Source organism: Lutra lutra, chromosome 7, assembly GCF_902655055.1.
Source record: "Lutra lutra chromosome 7, mLutLut1.2, whole genome shotgun sequence".
Lineage (NCBI taxonomy): Eukaryota > Metazoa > Chordata > Mammalia > Carnivora > Mustelidae > Lutra > Lutra lutra.
The window spans coordinates 4,664,572-4,670,763 of record NC_062284.1 but is presented as its reverse complement, the minus strand read 5'-3'; positions in this window follow the sequence as shown (position 1 = coordinate 4,670,763).

The window sequence follows — 6,192 nt, the reverse complement described above, 5'->3', positions numbered from 1 at the left end:
TTTTTTAAACTCTACCCTCAACATAGGACTTGAACTCACAACCCCAAGATCAAGAGTTGCTTGCTCTATCTACTGGGCCAGCCAGGCGCCCCAGCGATGTTCATTTTTTAAAAGGCCAAGTAGAATTCTAAGGTATAGATATTCCAAACATTATTTATCTAGACTTCCGTTTATAAATGTTTAAATTATTTATATATTTTTTGGCTATAAATATTGCTATAATAAATATTCTTGTACATATCTTGGCAGTATGATTCTATCTATAGTATTTCTAGGAATAGAATTGTTTGTTTTCCTTCCAAAAGGACTGCCCCAATTCCTATTACCGCCAACGGGAGAGTAAATTATTTTGCTCCCTGTCAACACTACTGTGTAGTATCATGCTCTAATACTTTTGCCAATACCACAGGAGAAAAGCAGTATATTTGTTTTGATCTCCATTAAAAAAATTATTAATGAGGCCAAGTTTTTTGCTCTGTGACCTGCTTATTCTCATCCTTTGCCTATTCTTCTACTGAGTTGTTGGTCTTTCTCACGCTCCGCTGTATAAACTCACAGTAAATGAGAAATTAGTCCTTTGTCACATATGTTACAAATATTTCCCCTACTTTGTCATGTGACTTTGGTTTCAGTCTTTTATGCTATACAGACATTTTTAACTTTGTGTGTTCCAATTTATTTCTTTTTATTCCTGGGTCTGAGTGCATTTGTTTTATAATTTTTAAGAAAATTCAGTTTGTGTGTGTGTGAGAGAGACACAAAGAGACAGAGAAGCAACTGAAACACACAGTGGTAAATGGCCATTAGTGGAAAGCCTATGCCCAGACCTTTCCCTGGGGATGTTTCTAGCTCCCAGGCCAAGTGGCCGCATTAGTCTCAGTCAGCGGCTTCAATCTTTGTGAGGGAGGAGTTTCAGAGCAGCAGTCTGGTTTGACAAGCCGGTCAGGGAATTTGTCCCGAAGCCTCTTGTGCATGCCATGGGCCTCGCACACTTGTACTGCAGATCTAGAGATTTTTTTCTTTCTCTTTTCAATGGTCAACTAACTATTCCAGTGATAATTTTTCTTCCTATGAACTAAGCAGCCTAGGGATTATATACACAGCTGACTCTTGAACAATGCAGGTTTGAACTGTGCAGGTCCACTTGGAAGAGGAATTTTTTTTTTTTTTTTAAAGTAAGCTCTACGCTCAGTGTGGGGCTTGAACTCATGACCCAGAGATCGAGTCGAATGCTCTCCCAACTGACCCAGCCGGGTGCAAGGTCCTATATGCGGATTTTCTTTTTTTAATAAATAACATACAACATTGTAAAGGTTTTTTCTCCTATGGTTTTCTTTTTTTTTTCTCTTCTGATTTTCTTAATAATATTTTCTCTACCTTATTTTATTGTAAGAATACAGTATATAACACGTATACTGTATCAATGTTAATTGATTGTTTCTGTTATCAGTAAGACTTCTGGTCAACAGGCTCTAAGTTTTGGGGGGTAGATTTTGGGGGGTAGATTTGAGTAGATTTCAACTGCTGGGGTAGAGGTGGGGGTGATGTCAGTGCTTCTAGTCCCTAGTTGTTCAAACGTCAACTGTATACATACAGTACGTGTGCATAGTGTGTGTGTGCATGTGTGTGTGCGTGCGTGCACGTGTATTTACATTTTTTCCTTCCTATCTTTATAATTAGTCTTCACTTGTAATAACTTGGGGGGACATGGATGATTCTAGAGCTAAATCCCCTTTAAAACACGCTCTGCCTTAAGCCCTTCCTGGTTCCACCAGTGCCTCTGTGTTCGGCAACCGCCAGTTCAGACAAAGCTGCCTCCTGAGTCATTCTGTCCAGCCCAGAGCAGCCTTGTGTCTTCCGAAAAATATCCCTGACTACAGCAGTTCAGAGTAGAGCATGGGAACTGGCCGGAGATTGTAAAGCCATTCTCCTCCTTCTTGGCACCAAGGGGCTAGAGAAGCCCAGGCCAGCACAGGACAACTGAAAGAGAGAAAACCCAGCATCCCAGGAGGAGAAAGACAAGGACCAAAGACATCCCCTCCACCCCCATTACACTAACGACAAGCTGTTCATTAAAAAATAAATAAATAAAAATAAAAACCAAAAAACAAAGACAAAACAACACAAAACAAAAAACCCAAAATATGGGGAAAAATTCAGGCCTTGTTGGGAGGGGTGAAAATTTCCTTCAAAAATGAAAACGAAAACAAAAAATCCTGTTCCAGCTCTTCTTTTCACAGTGGCGTGTGTCATGGGGCCCTTAACTTGACATTGTTCAGTGACACTTCTTGGACTGAATTTCACTCCTTCCTCTTTAAAATAAATGCTTCCCCGATCTCATTCCCTCGTTTCTCTTGCTCCCTTGGCATTCCCACCAGAAGCCCCCCTTTAGATTTTTTTTTTTTTCTTCCCTTTGGGCCAGCCTTAGAGCCTCCTACAGCACTGGTCACGATAGAATCTTTTCCCAGGCCCGTTTAGTGGTCCTGCTCCTGTGGCGTAACTAGCAAAAATGAGACACACAGGCTTCCTTCAAACTAAGAGATCCCCTTCCGGAGAGCGAGGACATAGGGTAGTTTGAGCAATGGTAGGGAGGTGGGGGGTGTCTTGGGCGGGGGGGGGGGTGGGGGGGTGGGGATACTTCCTGAGTCCTCAGGGCCTGAAGGCGCCGCTATCTCAATTCAGGTCACTGGCCCTGCTCCTGACCCAGTGCTCTAGAAAGCAGGTTCCGCCCATCCCCATTCTTATCACCTCGTGAATTCTAGCTCACCTGGGTGCTCCCTGAAAGGCTCAGGCTGAGCACTCCCTGGGACAAGGTGTCTTCTTGCTCAGCATCTAAAAACAAGTAGTGACGTGTGTATTTTCTGTCTGGTCAGGTTCTCCGAGTAGGCCTATAGTCTCTGGAGTGGAGAGAACCTGCCTTGGTGTGGGCTACCGGTGAGGAAACTAGGAGCCAGATCCAATCCCCTCTCACCCTGGAGGGTTCAGGGTTTGGGCATGGGACAGACTCAGCCAACCAAATGTGCTTTCCCTGGTTTTGGAACCCTGAGAGGAGGGCAAGCCAACAGAGATGACTGTAAGGTCGCAGGGGCTCATGGGGAGGCACACGAGCCTGGGAAGACCATTGTTGTGGTTCTTGAGGATTTACCTAGCCCTAGTTTCTTGGCTCCCATCTTTTTTTTTTTTTTTAAGATTTTATTTATTTATTTATTTGAGAGAGAGAGAGAGAGATCACAAATAGGCAGAGAGGCAGGAGGAAGCAGGCTCCCTGCTGATCAGAGGACCTGATGCGGGGCTCAATCCTAGGACCCTGAGATCATGACCTGAGCAGAAGGCAGAGGCTTAACCCACTGAGCCACCCAGGCGCCCCAGCTCCCAACTGTTCTTAATTAAGCCTGATTCTTTCCCATTTACTCTGCAAGTTCCCTAATATTCTTTCAATAAGTCCTTTTTACTTAGCCATAGTTCTCTGAAGCTTTTAACCAGGAATGCCCACGGGTAGTGCAGACCTCTGTCACCCCTAGAGTTTGGCAAATGGAGAAAAGATTTTCTTGGGGGAGCAATCCTACTCACTAAACCAGGCTGTGTTTCTAGGTTTGCTTGCTGCCTCAGGCTGGCTTGGGCACCAGGTCCATTATGCCATAAACTGGTCTTAAATGTGAATTGCTTTCTTTTCTTTTCTCTTAAAGATTTATTTACTGGACACCTAGGTGGCTCAGTCGGGTAAGCTCTGCCTTCAGCTCAGGACATGATCTCGGGATCCTGGGACTCAGTCCTGCATCGGGCCTCCCTGCTCAGTGGGGTGTTGGCTTCTGCCTCTGCTCCTCCCCCTTGCTGGCATGCACATGCGGGGTGTGGGGAGGCAAAGGGAGGAGAGAGAATGCTAAACAGACGCTCCGTGGGGCTCAGTCTCCCGACCCTGAGATCAGGGTGACTCTGAGATCACCACCTGAGCCAAAGCCATCCGACTGCACCAGCCAGGTACCCTGAATGTGAGTTGCTTTCTAGCTAAACCTGGGACACTTGACACTGGCCAGGACCAATCTCCTAGAGAATCAGGCACAGGAAAGAGATGGCTGGCTCCAGGATTGTCCTGTGACAAGACAGGGCCAGTTTCTTGTGGCCAAGGGTTGGCTTGGGATAGGAGCAGAGGTAAACACACTCTTAAGTTGCTAAAAGTTTCCGCAACCAACACCCCAGGCCCCCACACCCAAACACATCTTTTCCCCTTCGTGTACATTCCCATTCCTAGGGAGGATGGAAGTGGGGAAAAGCAAATCTTTGTAATATGAGAGCATCCCCAATAATTATCATCCTCAACTATTTTGCATATCTTCTCTAAGATTGCGGGCCCAGGGGAGTGGCCACTGGAGCTCCACCTCCAGGCACCGAGTGCAAACGTCTCAAGCTGGCCTCCAGGTGGTGCTATTTGCATACAGTCCACTAACCCTAACACAGGCGGATGCTGCCGGCGAGGTGGTGGTCCATAGCTGAACTTCACCTTGCATCGTTACCCTTGGACTGATTAAGGGCGTTCATGAATGAAGGGCAGGGGAAACCGAAATAATCTTCGGAGTGGTGCAGAGAACTCTCTTAGAGTGACCCCAAACTCAGAAGCTATAAGAAGACAATGTAGACAGCATAAAAATTTCTACGCTAAAACAAAACAAAACAAAACAAAAAAAACCCCAGCAAACTGAGAAATGGCAACTTCCATGACAAAAAACTCACTTTCTTAATATGCCAAGAACTCCTGCAAATAAATTTGATTAAAGCATGGGAAGAAAAAGAAATCTTGCCATTTGCAATGACGTGGATGGAGCGACAGAGTACTGTGCTAAGTGAAATAAGTCAACCAGGAAAAGACAAATACTGTATGATCTCACTCAGAGATGGAATTTAAGAAACAAAACAAACATGGGCACCTGGGTGGCTCAGTCGGTTAAGCTCAGCCTTCTACTCAGGTCATGATTCCAGGGTCCAGGGATTAAGTCCCGAGTCCCACTTCCTGCTCAGTAAGAACCTGCTTCTCCCTCTCATCTCTGTGTGCTCTCTCTCTTAAATAAATTAAAATAAAATAAAATAAAGAAGAAAGAAAGAAAACAAATGGACAAAGGGGGGAGAAAAAAAAAAAAAAAACAGAGACAAACCAGAAAACAGGCTCTTAACTAGAGAGGACAAGCTGCTGGTTACCAGAGGGGAGGAGGTTGGGGCTGGGTGAAGGAGGACATGGGGACTAAGGAACGCACTTGTCCCGATGAACACTGAGTGTTGAGTGTCGTATGGAATTGCTTCATTATTGCACACTTGGAAACACTGTATACTGGATCAAAGGAAAACAAGCGAACAAACACGGGAACATACGAACAATCCGTTCACAGAAAAGGAGATTAAAATCACCCAAATAAACATAAAATATTTCTCAAGTACAATATTTTCATGAATATGAAATGTAATTTAAATAAAAAATCAGAACAGCGAAGGCAGTCGGTCATTTGCTTGTGCGCCTCCGATCACTGCTCTGTGTAAGCATTCACAGTCTTTCTCTCACACACCGCTGAGAGCGTGTTTCCCTCCATCCTCCTGTTTCCCCCTTGGTTTCCAGACGGTTCCTCACCTGTTGTCATGCGGCGCTGCGGGCAGCTACTTCTTCAAGGGCATCGACTGTGGGAAGGACAGAGGCCGATCTTCCGCTCTCACCTCCCAGGGCCGAGACCCACGGTCAGCAACACTGGGACCAGGGACTGATGTGGACACGTGGAGCCGGTGTGCTGGGAGCCGCGTCCGCGCGCAGGGAGGCGGTGCTGGGGCAGGCTCCAAGGAGACCAGGTGGACGAAAGAAGAGGCGGGACCTGGCTTGCCTCCAGCGGCAGGAACACCACGTGCGAAAACAAAGGGGTGTGCCAAGGCCAGGTGCGAGCGTGGACCAGCAGGTTGGGGGAGAGGGTGCCGGGCTCGGGCAGCGGACTCCTCCCAGCTCCGGCACAGCCTTCGGGGGCCTGACAACCTGCCTCGGCACACAATTCCCGGCTGAAACGGACCTTCGAGCCCCTCCACACAACTTACATTTTTCATAGCCAAATACACGGAGGCCTCAGGGAGGTGAAATGACCGGTCCTAGGTCCCTACTCCGGCCAGCCCTGGGGTCTTGAAGGCCGGTCCGCGGATTTGCCTGCGGCCGGCGCGGCGGCACCG